Raw genomic sequence first — 13,172 nt, 5'->3', positions numbered from 1 at the left:
TGGATAATGTGCACTGAAAGCAAATAGTTGTTTGCGCTGAATGCAAGGACACAGGACTGACAGCGCGGTTAAGTTTAACCAGTACAAATGTCTTGAAAGGATTCTTAAAAAGAACACACCTTTCAGAATAAATTACGAATTATTTATAAATATGTATGCCTCCAGGCCGAGGCGGTGAAAGAGTTTGCCTGGGGTGACTGTCTGAAAATGGGGCCACTGAGACCAACGTTGAGCAGGAGTCCAGTGCCGACACCCGGTGATCAAGGTGTATTAACCAATTAAAGCGGGGGCTCGCTGCATCGCCTTCGTTGACCTGAACTGCCCGATTCCACCTAGTGGCTCTTTTTTCCTAAAGTTTCACGGTGGTTTTAATGTGACCGTTTTATAATTACTTCTTTTCTGGTAAGGCTTTTGTGCTGGCAGGAAACTACCTGCCTGTACCATTTTGGACTGTGCGTGTGGGGGAGTGGAGGGGAGCTGTGTGTGCACGTGTTATACACAGAACTCGTCTTGCTCTCTTGCAAAGCGCTCTAGTGCCTTTGGACCAAGTCTGCACTATAGAAGACTGTAAACGTGATGCGCCTGCACGTGTTATACAGAGAAGTTAGAGAACATGTCTTGCTCCAACGCCATTGCGCTAATGAAGATTGCAAACAATAAAAAAAATATAAAGTACACATCCCTGAAGCGCAAGAGCATAAGTGCCCAGGGAACTTGCGGCACCTTTGGTTGCGTCCAGTGCCCACTGAAAGGCCGCTGCAGTGTTGATATAGGTGCTCGCCCTGGAGGACATGAAAAGCCTTTCGTGGCAGTTCACATGTCGGCCTTGAAGTTTGCACTGTGCGTTTGTAAACAGAGCCTTGGCCTTGAGGTGCCCGCGGTCAAAGCAAACAGGGACAATAAAGACTTCTCTACTAGGCACGCGACATGGCTGGGACCAAAGCTTTAACTGAGATTAAACAAGCGCGGTACCGCAAAGGCAGCCGCGTGTTTATTTTCGCATCGCGCTTTCACTTTAAGTAAAAGGGTAATGTGAAAATTAACACGCGGCTGACTTTGCCAAAGCCGAATGTGAAGAAAAAAGTGCATACTGATGAGTGTCACGCCGCCAGTAAACGATCCCAACCCTTGACCCTCTGGAGTGACCCTTGACCCTCTGGGCCGGTCACCCCACGCACCACGCACACTACCCGTGAGTGAGCCCAGGCTGCCCCCGATCCCGCCGAGTGCTGCCGCTGCCCGCAGCTGTGCTCCTGGTCCTTGACTGTTGTATTTTGTATTCTTCCTCTGTAGCGTTTGCATTTTGTATTTTGCCTCTGTTTATCGTGTGTTTTTCCCCACTTGTTGTTGTTGTGCCCAGCCCCTGCTGCGTTTCCCGCCCTCTCCCTGCTCCCCGCCGCTGCTCCCCTGTGGCCCCGCCCCCTTCTCTCTCTGTGTCCCTTCCCATTCGCCGCCCCGCTCCCGCCTTCCAGCTGCTCCTCCCTCCCACTTGGCCATTTATGGCGGAGTGCACGCGGTGGTGAGCTGTGACCCTTGACCCTCTGGGCCGGTCACCCCATGCACCACGCACACTCCCCGTGAGTGAGCCCAGGCTGCCCCCGATCCCGCCGAGTGCCGCCGCTGCCCGCAGCTGTGCTCCTGGTCCTTGACTGTTGTATTTTGTATTCTTCCTCTGTAGCGTTTGCATTTTGTATTTTGCCTCTGTTTATCGTGTGTTTTTCCCCACTTGTTGTTGTTGTGCCCAGCCCCTGCCGCGTTTCCCGCCCTCTCCCCGCTCCCCGCCGCTGCTCCCCTGCGGCCCCGCCCCCTTCTCTCTCTGTGTCCCTTCCCATTCACCGCCCCGCTCCCAGCTCCCAGCTGCTCCTCCCTCCCACTTCGCCATTTATGGCGGAGTGCACGCGTACGCGCAGCATTCACGGGCAGGGGGTGCTCCGACGGTGCGCCGATGGCACGCCAAAGGCAAGCCCGTCTGCGCCCATCCGCGCCTGGACCGCGCCCAGCGCCGACCCCCTGGCCCCCGCAGATGCCAGCCCACCCGCAGGACCTACAACGCCGCCACCCTCATCGCACTCAACACCGGCCGGATCCCCGGCTGCTACCGAGCCACCCCAAGACGCACCCACGGACCTTTCACCTGCCATTCCTGCAAGTTCTCCTGCATCCGGACCCGTACCTCACCCGCCAAGCCGAGCACCAGCAGCAACCACCTGAAGTGCATCCTGCTCAACACCCGCTCCGTCCACAGACACGCCATGGAACTCTGGAACCTGCTCGACACCACATCCCCAGATGTCGCCTTCCTCACGGAAACATGGATGAACGCCTCCTCAGCACCCGACATCGCCATCCCGGACGGATACAAGATCACCCGGAGGGACCGCGTCAACCAGACTGGAGGAGGCATCGCCATCGTCCACAAGAACACCATCCGCATCATGACCAACTCCGATGACACCCTCACAGCCGCCGAACATCTGCACTTCCAGATACACAACGACCCCAAGACCACACTCAGAGGCACCCTCATCTACAGACCTCCAGGACCGCGCTCACAATTCAGCGAAGACATTGCAGACTTCATCAGCCCACACGCCCTCTCCTCCGCTGACTACATCCTCCTAGGGGACCTCAACTTCCACCTGGAGAACAACAATGACAGCAACACCGCCGCCCTACTGGAGAACCTCGCCAACCTCGGACTCAAGCAACTGGTGAACACCCCCACCCACCACGCCGGCCACACGCTCGACCCCATCTTCTCCTCCAGCAAGCACATCTCCTTCAGCCACTCAACCGGACTACACTGGACAGACCACAACTGCGTCCACTTCAGCTTCAGGAGATCCACGACTCACCACCACCCGCAACAGGTTCCCCGCAGGAGCTGGAACACGATCACCACCGACCAGCTCACCACATCCCTGAGCCAGAACCCTCCCCCGAGCACAACGGACCCCAACCTAGCAGCCAACAACCTCACACAGTGGATCGCCAACTGTGCGGACGACCTCGCACCACTGAAAAACCATCCCAGCAGGCCCAGCAGTAAGATAGCCTCTTGGTTCAACGACGATCTCAAGAACTCCAAGAAGAACTGCCATACCCTCGAGAAAGCCTGGCGCAAAGACCCGACTGCAGACAACATGACCGCCCTCAAGCACGCCACCCGCAAACACCACCAGCTGATCCACACCACCAAGAAGACAGCATTCAAGGAACGACTAGACAACAACGCCCACAACAGCAAGGAACTCTTCTGCATCGTCAAAGAGCTCTCCAACCCCAGCGCCGGAAACAACGACATCACTCCCTCGCAAGACCTCTGCGACTCACTCGCCTCGTTCTTCTACAGCAAGATCGCCGACATACACAACAGCTTCGGCGCACAGACCACGCACCCAACCACCGTACCGACGCCCCCCACTACCACCCTCCACGCCTGGACCCCGGTCAGCACCGAAGACACCATCCGCATGATGAACACCATCCACTCCGGATCACCAACCGACCCATGCCCCCACCACGTCTTCAACAAGGCAGACTCCGTCATCGCACCCCAACTCCGGGACATCATCAACTGCTCCTTCAACACCGCCACCTTCCCAGAGAGCTGGAAGCCTGCCGAACTCAGCGCCCTCCTGAAGAAACCATCAGCGGACCCCACCTCAAGAACTACCGCCCCATCTCACTCCTCCCTTTTCTTGCCAAAGTCATCGAGAAGACCGTCAACAGACAGCTTGCTGCCTTCCTCGAGACAAACTGATCCCTCGACCACTCGCAGTCCGGTTTCCGAGCCAACCACAGCACCGAGACCGCCCTCATCGCAGCCACTGACGACATCCGAGCCCTGCTCGACAACTGGGAAACAGCGGCCCTCATCCTCCTGAACCTCTCCGCAGCATTCGATACTGTCTGCCACCGCACCCTAGTGCAGTGCCTCAGCAACATCGGAATCCAAGAGAAGGCACTGGAGTGGATCATCTCGTTCCTCGCCGGAAGAACCCAGAGTGTCCGCCTCCCCCCGTTCAGATCCGAGGCCACCGAAGTCATCTGCGGCGTACCACAAGGATCATCACTCAGCCCCACTCTCTTCAACATCTACATGAGCCCCCTCGCGGCCATCGCACGCCAACACAACCTCAACATCATCTCCTACGCCGACGACACCCAGCTGATCCTCTCCCTCACCAACGACCCCGCCACCGCCAGAACCAACCTACACGAAGGGATGAAAGAAGTAGCCGAGTGGATGATGAACAGCCGCCTGAAACTGAATTCAGACAAGACGGAAGTCCTCATCCTTGGACCATCACCCTCTTCCTGGGACGACTCCTGGTGGCCCCCTGCCCTGGGTAGCGCACCCAAACCAAAGACCACGCACGCAACCTGGGCTTCATCCTTGACTCCTCCCCCTCGATGACCAGACAAGTCAACGCCGTCTCATCGTCATGTTTCAACATCCTACGCATGCTCCGAAAGATCTTCCGATGGATTCCCACCGAAACCAGGAAGACGGTCACCCAGGTACTCGTCACCAGCCGACTGGACTACGGGAACACCCTCTACACCGGACCCGCAGCCAAACTACAGAAAAGACTCCAATGCATCCAGAACGCCTCCGCACGACTCATCCTGGACATTCCCCGACACAGCCACATCTCCGGACACCTGAGAGACCTGCACTGGCTCCCCGTCAGCAAGAGAATCACGTTCCGACTCCTCACCCACGCACACAAGGCCCTCCACGACCTGGGCCCAGGGTACCTCAACGACCGCCTGACCTTCTACACTCCCACCCGCCAGCTACGTTCGACCAGCCACGCCCTCGCCGCCGTTCCACGCATCCGAAGAGCCACCGCGGGAGGAAGATCCTTCTCCTACCTGGCAGCCAAGACTTGGAACTCCCTCCCCATCCACCTCCGTCTGACCCAAGACCACCTCTCCTTCAGGAAGCAACTCAAGACCTGGCTGTTTGAGCAGTAGCGGACCCCCTTCCCCCAAGCGCCTTAAGACTCTCCGGGTGAGTAGCGCGCTATACAAATTTCTTGATTGATTGATTGAAACCCGGCAGGCGGGGCCAAAAGGAGACAAGGCAGCAACAAGGAGAGACTAAGAAGCCTCCTTTACAATCAGAAGCCAGCGTTTTGCATGGTAGATGATGCTACCCAATTAAAAAGAGGGGCAGGGCTTCAACTCCGCCTCTGAGAGCTTCGGAACCTGTATTGATTCCAAGAAGCTCTCGAATGCCAACAGCAGCGCTTGCGCGCAGCTATCGCCAGCAGAAACCTAAAAAAGAATACACCGGCAAATTTTAACACACTGAGCAGCAGAAATGCACACAGGCATGTAAGCACACCAACTCAAGAAAACAGATGCAAAAACAAACCAACACACGACGGGAGTGTAATTGCACCATGGGCAAAACACCCAAAAATAGGATTCTCAGACAAAAACATGGATATGCACAAATGCTAAGCCATGCAGAAAGCTGCTGTGCAACACGCACAAATAAACATGCAGCGCTATACATAACACAGATGCATACCCACACACGCACAGACGAGCTGAATAAAATCAAATGCCAATACTTTTACGCAGAAGTGCAGTAACTACTGCAAGCAGATACAGCACCTACAAGTGAGCCCTTTTACAGCCCGGCACAATGGAGGGCATTTTGCAAAACGCTGACTTTACCACATTCCTCTGCTGTACAGGAAAATGCAGAATGTGGTTCTTTTATAAACACATGACACAAACAAGAGGATTCGCGTAACTTCTTCACAGGTGAGTTTAAACGCCAAAGCACCTGAATTATATAATGAATCTTTTAGATAGGTGAAGAGACATTATGAAATTATCGGAATACGTTAAAACACACAGGATTTCACGCAGACTGTGGCACGTTCCTTAAGCTACAAACAAGAAAACTTTAACCCCCAGGGAAACGGTTTGTCTACCACCATTCTTACATCTCCCTTCAGTCCGTGTACAAAATGCAGCCCACAGTAAATCCTGTTAAATACAGGACACAGAGCAAACAAAACACCAAGACCCCTTTCTCCCCCTCACCTCCAGAGCCCCAGGACACAGAGCAAACAAAACACCAAGACCCCTTTCTCCCCCTCACCTCCAGAGCCCCAGGACACAGAGCAAACAAAACACCAAGACCCCTTTCTCCCCCTCACCTCCAGAGCCCCAGGACACAGAGCAAACAAAACACCAAGACCCCTTTCTCCCCCTCACCTCCAGAGCCCCAGGACACAGAGCAAACAAAACACCAAGACCCCTTTCTCCCCCTCACCTCCAGAGCCCCAGGACACAGAGCAAACAAAACACCAAGACCCCTTTCTCCCCCTCACCTCCAGAGCCCCAGGACACAGAGCAAACAAAACACCAAGACCCCTTTCTCCCCCTCACCTCCAGAGCCCCAGGACACAGTGCAAACAAAACACCAAGACCCCTTTCTCCCTCTCACCTCCAGAGCCCCAGGACACAGTGCAAACAAAACACCAAGACCCCTTTCTCCCCCTCACCTCCAGAGCCCCAGGAAACAGTGCAAACAAAACACCAAGACCCCTTTCTCCCCCTCACCTCCAGAGCCCCAGGACACAGTGCAAACAAAACACCAAGACCCCTTTCTCCCCCTCACCTCCAGAGCCCCAGGAAACAGTGCAAACAAAACACCAAGACCCCTTTCTCCCCCTCACCTCCAGAGCCCCAGGACACAGAGCAAACAAAACACCAAGACCTCTTTCTCCCCCTCACCTCCAGAGCCCCAGTGGCGTAGCAAGGTCAGGTAGTACCCGGTGTGGAAAATGTGTCACCCCCGGCTTGACAAAATGGCAAAAATATGTGTTTAAAAAACAGATTTTGCCAATTTGTCACTCCCCTCAGTGATGACACACGGGGCGGCCCGCACCCACCCCACCCCCTTCCACGCCACTGCACAGCCCACACTCGCCCCCTGAGCTGCCTCCGGGTGTCAAAGACCCAGCACAACCACTCGGGTCGGGTGAGGGAGAAAAGCAGCTCTCCAGCCTGTGCTGCTCAGGGGGGAGCCCATCAAAGAACATTTAAGAGGGCTGTAGCTGCAGAGTCGTGGCAGCAGAGCATGCCGTCCTGGAGACATGTGGGTTGGAGGCCACGAGGTCCTGCTGTGTCTGAGGCGGCGAGATAAAAGAGACCTGCCCGCCGCCTCACGCCACATCTTAAGGGGGGGCGACAACATTGCTGGGATGCTACAACCGTGTTTAAATGGAAAAGCTAATTACAGAAAATATTACACGCACCAGTGTAACAACCAAACACGCCAGTAACCGAAACCTATCACAGGGGTGACTCTAATGCGCATGTTGGATGATCGAAACCACAAACGCTACCCTCGGTGCCATGCTGAAATTCATCATAACTCAACAAGAGAAAGAAACATCCTGAATAAAGTGCCCTCTTGCAGGAGTGAAGCATTTATGATCCAATTCGCTTTATTGGATTTTCCAGAGCATAAAAAGGAATAAGCATTGAAAATGCAAAAGGTCTCGCCTTTGGTTAAGTTAAAGCCATTTTCTTTGCTAATGGTATTGTATAGCAAAGCAAATGGCTTTAACTTAATAGAAGGCGAGACCTATTGCATTTTTAATGCTTGTTTAAATTTCTAAACCACTGTTGGAAGCGCCTTTAGAAACGTGCATGCATTTTGTGTAATCGAAATCTTTTGTGCAATACCGAACACTTCCCTTGGCAAGTTCACGAGTTAATTTACATTTGTGAGCACCTCATCATGATCGTTTGCGGCAGGGATGAATAACTGCATTATTGTTGCCAGGGAATAGATGTGAATTCTATGAAATAATCTCTGGTTCCTCGGGCATTCACAGTTTCAGTTATTGTCACAAGCTGCCTGCTGTATTGGCATTTGAGCACCACCTCCTTAACCTGCAAGGCCTGAGAGACTGTGACACTCACTTCTATTGACATCATTTCAGTGGAACAGCTGGCACCTATGGAAAAGGCACGTAGCAGCCAATATATCAGCAGGTGAGATGTCATTGACTTGCTGGTTCAAGCTGGCTCCTGCTCCCTGACTGATGTGTGCTCCTCGGGTGATTTCAAACATGACTGGGAGGAGTGCCTGTGGCGCGTGTCTGAGAAAAAGACTGCAGCATCTGAGGGGTCCTGAGCATGTTCCCGAGGGGGTGAAATTGTGACAGTAGGAAGAAGAAGAAAGACTGTACTGAGAGTCTCTTTTCTTTAGAAAGGCGAATGGCGAGGACACTGGCAAGGATCCAAGCAGACATGGGGGGAGTGAATTTCCACCTCTTAGCCACTAGCAAGTTGGTCCTCTTCCATTGTATAAGGAGCGACCAAGAAAGACATCAAACTCTTGCCTGGAAGAGTCTCCTGAGTCTGAAACTTTACTGGAGGAAAAGGGATACTTGTCTCAGTTTGCCAAAGATACATAGTGGAGACTGGTTTAACTAATGGTTGCAAGTCATGGGCATCAGAACTCATTTTTGGGGAGAAGGATTTATTTTTCACCATCAGACTTTGATACAAAGCAAGCGAAGAAAGAGAGAAAAAAGAGAGACAAAAGGAGGAACATAAAGATAGTAAATCAATGACAAGGTTGGAAAGAAGGGATGAAAAAGAACCTGCAAGTGCGAGATAAATAGAAAGGGAAGGCAGGGTGGTGGATGCAAGAGGCACGAGTGGGAATATTTGTTCTACTTACACGGAATCCCAACGATAGCCAGAAGTGGATAGAATATCTTCTGTAGATACACCATCCAGTGAGTGTCAGCCATTGCTATCCTCTTTTCAAAGATTAGCACCAACAGCCGCCTCGTGTGCTCTCTCAATAGTTCAAATCTTGGGTGCCTCCGGCGTCACCAGACAGAGCCTTGTCATGGCGGCCCATTCCCTACGGCCCCTGCCGGCGCTGCCTGCCACAGAGCGTGAGCTGCCAAGTGAAACAGGGAAAGAAGGGAACCTCGCCGGGCGCTCAAGCGCGGGATGTGGGCAGGGCCGAACTCTTTAGGTCTCTTTGCCCAATCTACGTCAGTCGACAAACCCTGAGTGGCACTGTTATTTTCCTTGGGAGTGCAATATGTCACGTTATCTCCGTCATGAATCTGCCAGCCCAGATGTAATTTGCCTTTGCACAGATGCATGAATATCGCTTTAAAAACATATGCAATATGAAGGCAGTTTATGGCCCACATTTAGTGTTCCCGGATAACATGCTGATTGCAGAGTTAAAGCCCAGCTCGGCTATCGCCGGCAGAATGAAATGCTCCGTGATAAATAACGCTGAAAGAGGAAGAGCACTGACAGGCACGCATTGTGACCGGCACATACCTAGGGCTCAGATTATTCTGTTCATTACTTCATACGTTACAGATCTATCAACAATCTAAACTATGAAGGTAATTGGCATGCTTTGGAATCAATATGTGGTGAAGGTTGCCATGGTCTTGTGAAAATCTGGCACATGTCTAGATTCGGAAACATCGCACTGCTGAGGAGCAGATTTGTACCAACGTTTAGACAATCAAAAAAAGCAACAAGTTTCACTATAGTTTGGGGGGCTTCCACCGGCCCAGTCGCAGGCCCCACCCACGTCGCAGGCAGACTTGCCTGACTTCCGGGCGGCCACGGCTGGGCAGCAGCAGCGGCAATCTCGGGCGGCAAATGAGGGGTAGGCTCCCTCGGTGTAGAAATAAAGTTAGCATGCGGGGTGGGCACCCGCTAGGGCTCACATAAGCGGGGTGGGCACCCGCATTAATTTATAAAGTAAAACGGTACCTGCGGCGCACGCTCCCTGGATGCGGCTCTATTGTTCCGCGTGTGCGGAAATGGCGATGGCAGAGGGGTGGAGTCTCGCCACACCTGGCTGAGCTGCTAAGGCACGGTCCTCTTTCACTTTCCTCCTTCACGAAAGCTTTCTTGTCTTTATGGGGCCATATGTTTGAAACACATGGCCCCATAAAAATAAGAAAAGCTTTTACCACAAACATCAAGCAACCGAGCCAGTCCAACTGGGACGGCTCTAAAAGAGAAAACTGTACGTCACTAGACGCTCTTTTCCAATGGCTGGCCACCGTTTAGCATGAACAGTGACGCCAGCCAATGGAAAAGAGGGGCGGGGCTTAAACCCAGCTAGTGAAATCTACCCTAACTCATTAAATCTCGCCAGCGAGACTGCGCACGTCTGCGCAGTCTACGCCAGGCGAGACCTAAAAACAACAACAAGCATTTCAGAGAGCTTCATGTCCCTCTTCAAGATTACCAAAATGAACATAAAACACTAGCAGCCCGATTAAAAGCCCCCCATACCTCCACATCCTACCCCCAGTACTCAAAATGAGAAATCATTACAGGGCGTAGTTCTCCCATTCCTTTGATGGCTCCTAGACACTATCTACGAGCTTGTGGGGGTAGTAACATCAGTCAAGCTAATAGGGGGAGGTACTTGAGGGCATGTAAGACCTCTGAATTCCGCAGAGTAGAGTCAGGAAGTGGCGCCAAAGCTCCCCTCAAGAGTCGCCCTGTGCAGCGACGGTGAGAGCGGTCTCCATTCCCAGCATGTGTCAAATGCAGTGAAGCCAACACTGATGCGTGGAGTGTATTCTGTACCTTACAGGCTGTACCCCACTGTGTTAGAATATTCTGGAGAGCTGCCCCCAAGGCTAACCCTACCTGTCGCCCCCTAGGGATTTTAGTGTGAATGTAAGCACGTTTGGAAGCTCCAAAACTGTATAGGCAGGGACACATGGCTAAAAGTGTATCAGGGAGGGTTATGCCCCAGTATCTCTGAAGCTTGGTACAATCCCATAGCAGATGAACCAGTGTTCCGGGGGAGCAACCATCCCCCTCCCACCAGCAGTCAGCACTCGTTGGGGGTTTGTAGGCGCCCTGGGGTGAGGTGCCAGTAAAAAACTATCTTAGTGGCAGTTTCCGTGCTAGCTGGCCTGGCAGTGACGCATTTAGAACAGGTGGGTTCTTACCTCAGGGCGCGAGCTGTCCAGAGGCCACTTGTGAGAAAGATACTAGAACGGGGCCGGCGCTGCGTTGGTCGAGTCTGACTTCTAGGGTATGTAATGTAAGTAACTCCTTGATCTGACGTGCCTCGCGTTCCCTGTCGCCTGCCTTTATCCCGGCGCTTCTCCGGAGTGCGGGGCGACCGTCTCTCCTTACATTAGCAAAATAAACATAAGCAGGACGTTGTGCGAACAAGGTTAAAATGCATTTCAAGTTCATTTTATGTAACGTGATTCCCCACGGGCAGATGGCGATATTTGCACTGGTAGGGCGAGAGCGCCCCATAAGCTAAACATTAAATTAGCAATTCTCAGTGGGGTTTGTAAACCGCCCATGTAGCTACTTTAAACCACACATCGCTGCTCCACCCACAGGCTGGCTTGTGTTCTCTCGAGAGGCACTTCAGTCAGGCTGAGTAGTTTCCAAGAACTAAATAAACACAGCCCTCCAAAAGTGACGATTGATTGATCTGTGGTATGATTAATATTCATATCTGGTACCTACTAATGTAAACACAGAGCCATATATTGAGGACGCTGGCCGTGTGCGCCCTGCATTCGCAATCCGCCCCTCCCCTTCATTCAGAGCCCGCCCCCCGCCCCTGTCGGGAAAACACAATGGATGTCATTGAGTCGGCTAACAAAACGTAGATGGTTAATTAACCTGTGTATACAGAATGGGTACGAATTGGTTTATAACATTATAGTGTTTGGCTTTAAATTTCGATGAAGGACACAAATGGCACTGTTTATCACATTTTCTCGTGGCATTTGCAATGAAAAAAACTTCACTAAACTGGAGCAGGGGATGCTTGAGTCCCTCGACCCTTTGTATAACGCATCGGCCGTAAGCTTCTACATTCGAGTGCACGCCCAATAAATAGATAATCTGCCATATGCTATTAGGGAAAAATGGGAAATTACACCGATGTGATTCAGCATAGCTAGACCAGACTTTGGAAATCCTACTGGAGTCCAGAGCACAACTAGATTACAGCTGTTGTGCGGCTGCCCGCTGCCCCCGCAGGGGGCCACCCTAAAAGGGCGGTCCTTTAGTGGCACTACCCCACCCCCTCTATTGTCGGGACTCAGGGAAGAGTCCCCCCTACCTTAGGCGCACTAGCACTTCTGGCACGCCGTGGAGGGTATGTAGGCCTCCTGCGTCCATCCTGGAGTCCTCTTTTGCGCCAGACACGCTGTCTCGACTTTTCGTCTTGCGTCCTGCACGTTTTGACCCCTGGGACCGGGCGGCTAGAGCGCCGTAAGAGATTGCCGGTGAGTCTTCCAGGCTTCAGCCACCCTCCCCTCCCGGGTGATGCCAAGTATCACCGGCGCCCTAGGTGGCCCTGGGTGGCGCGGGCTCTGGAATGCCGAACAGCTGGCGAGCTGCGAGTGCGACCTGGCACTCCGGTTGGGGGTTGCGGAATTTTGCCATTAGGAGCCCCAGTCCCTGGCACTCCCCAGTCCCCCGCTAGGTTTTGGCAGTGCGACAGCCCTGGCACTGTCTTCCGGTCTGACTCGGAGCGGCCCAGGCAGATGTCCACTCGGGACTTGCGCAAGAGCCGGCCAGTGCACAGTAGGGTAGGGGGCGTTCAGTCCCCGGCGCGCAGAGTAGCGGGGCAACAGCTCAATACGCACGTGCGGCAGAAGGGGCATAATTTGCTTGGTCATCCGCTAAGTCTGAACGGTACCCCAGGGAACATGGGGGCATATCAACAAGGCGGCAATAATTTTTTATCACCACTTTAGCAGCGATAAAGCGGCGATAAGTTTATCGCCTTATCAACAAGGCGACGCTAACCCCTGTTAGCGTTAGTTTTCCGGCGATAGCTACCCGATTTTTATCGCCTTTCAAGCCAGTGATAATTATCGCTAACACAGCTGCTCCATATTAACAAGGTTATCTCCAAAATGCTTAGCTACAAAAAACACGCACGCTAACTCCCGCCTTTTTTTTTTAATCACCTGATAAAAACCTGACTTAAACTGGAGATAAGTGGGTTTGTATAAGGGAGAGATGGCCCGAGCCTTCCCAGAACAGCCACAGAAGCCATGGAGATAGTCATTCTGCAGCTTGGAGTCCCACCAATGCAGCAACAACAACAACCACCGCCAATGTCACCACCACCAGGACCA

General features: G+C 52.8%; 1 protein-coding gene across 4 annotated transcripts in view; it reads right to left on the bottom strand.

Annotated features, from left to right (window-relative positions):
* LOC146854878 (sodium- and chloride-dependent GABA transporter 2-like) overlaps positions 1-12,551 on the bottom strand; it is a 1,159,405-nt gene extending 1,146,854 nt beyond the window's left edge. The window contains exon 1 of one of the 4 annotated variants that reach the window (XM_085652286.1): positions 12,146-12,551. The gene's annotated coding sequence lies outside the window, so the exon portion shown is untranslated. Of the gene's footprint in view, positions 1-11,003; positions 11,277-12,145 lie in introns of those variants that run through there. The other 3 variants (XM_085652283.1, XM_085652284.1, XM_085652281.1) reach the window with 3 other exon arrangements.
* Between the last annotated feature and the right edge of the window lie 621 nt (positions 12,552-13,172).

The sequence above is a fragment of the Triturus cristatus genome, chromosome 4_1 (genome assembly GCF_964204655.1).
Source record: "Triturus cristatus chromosome 4_1, aTriCri1.1, whole genome shotgun sequence".
NCBI classification, from domain to species: domain Eukaryota; kingdom Metazoa; phylum Chordata; class Amphibia; order Caudata; family Salamandridae; genus Triturus; species Triturus cristatus.
The sequence above is the reverse complement of the archived record's forward strand: the minus strand, read 5'-3'. Positions and strand labels throughout refer to the sequence as shown.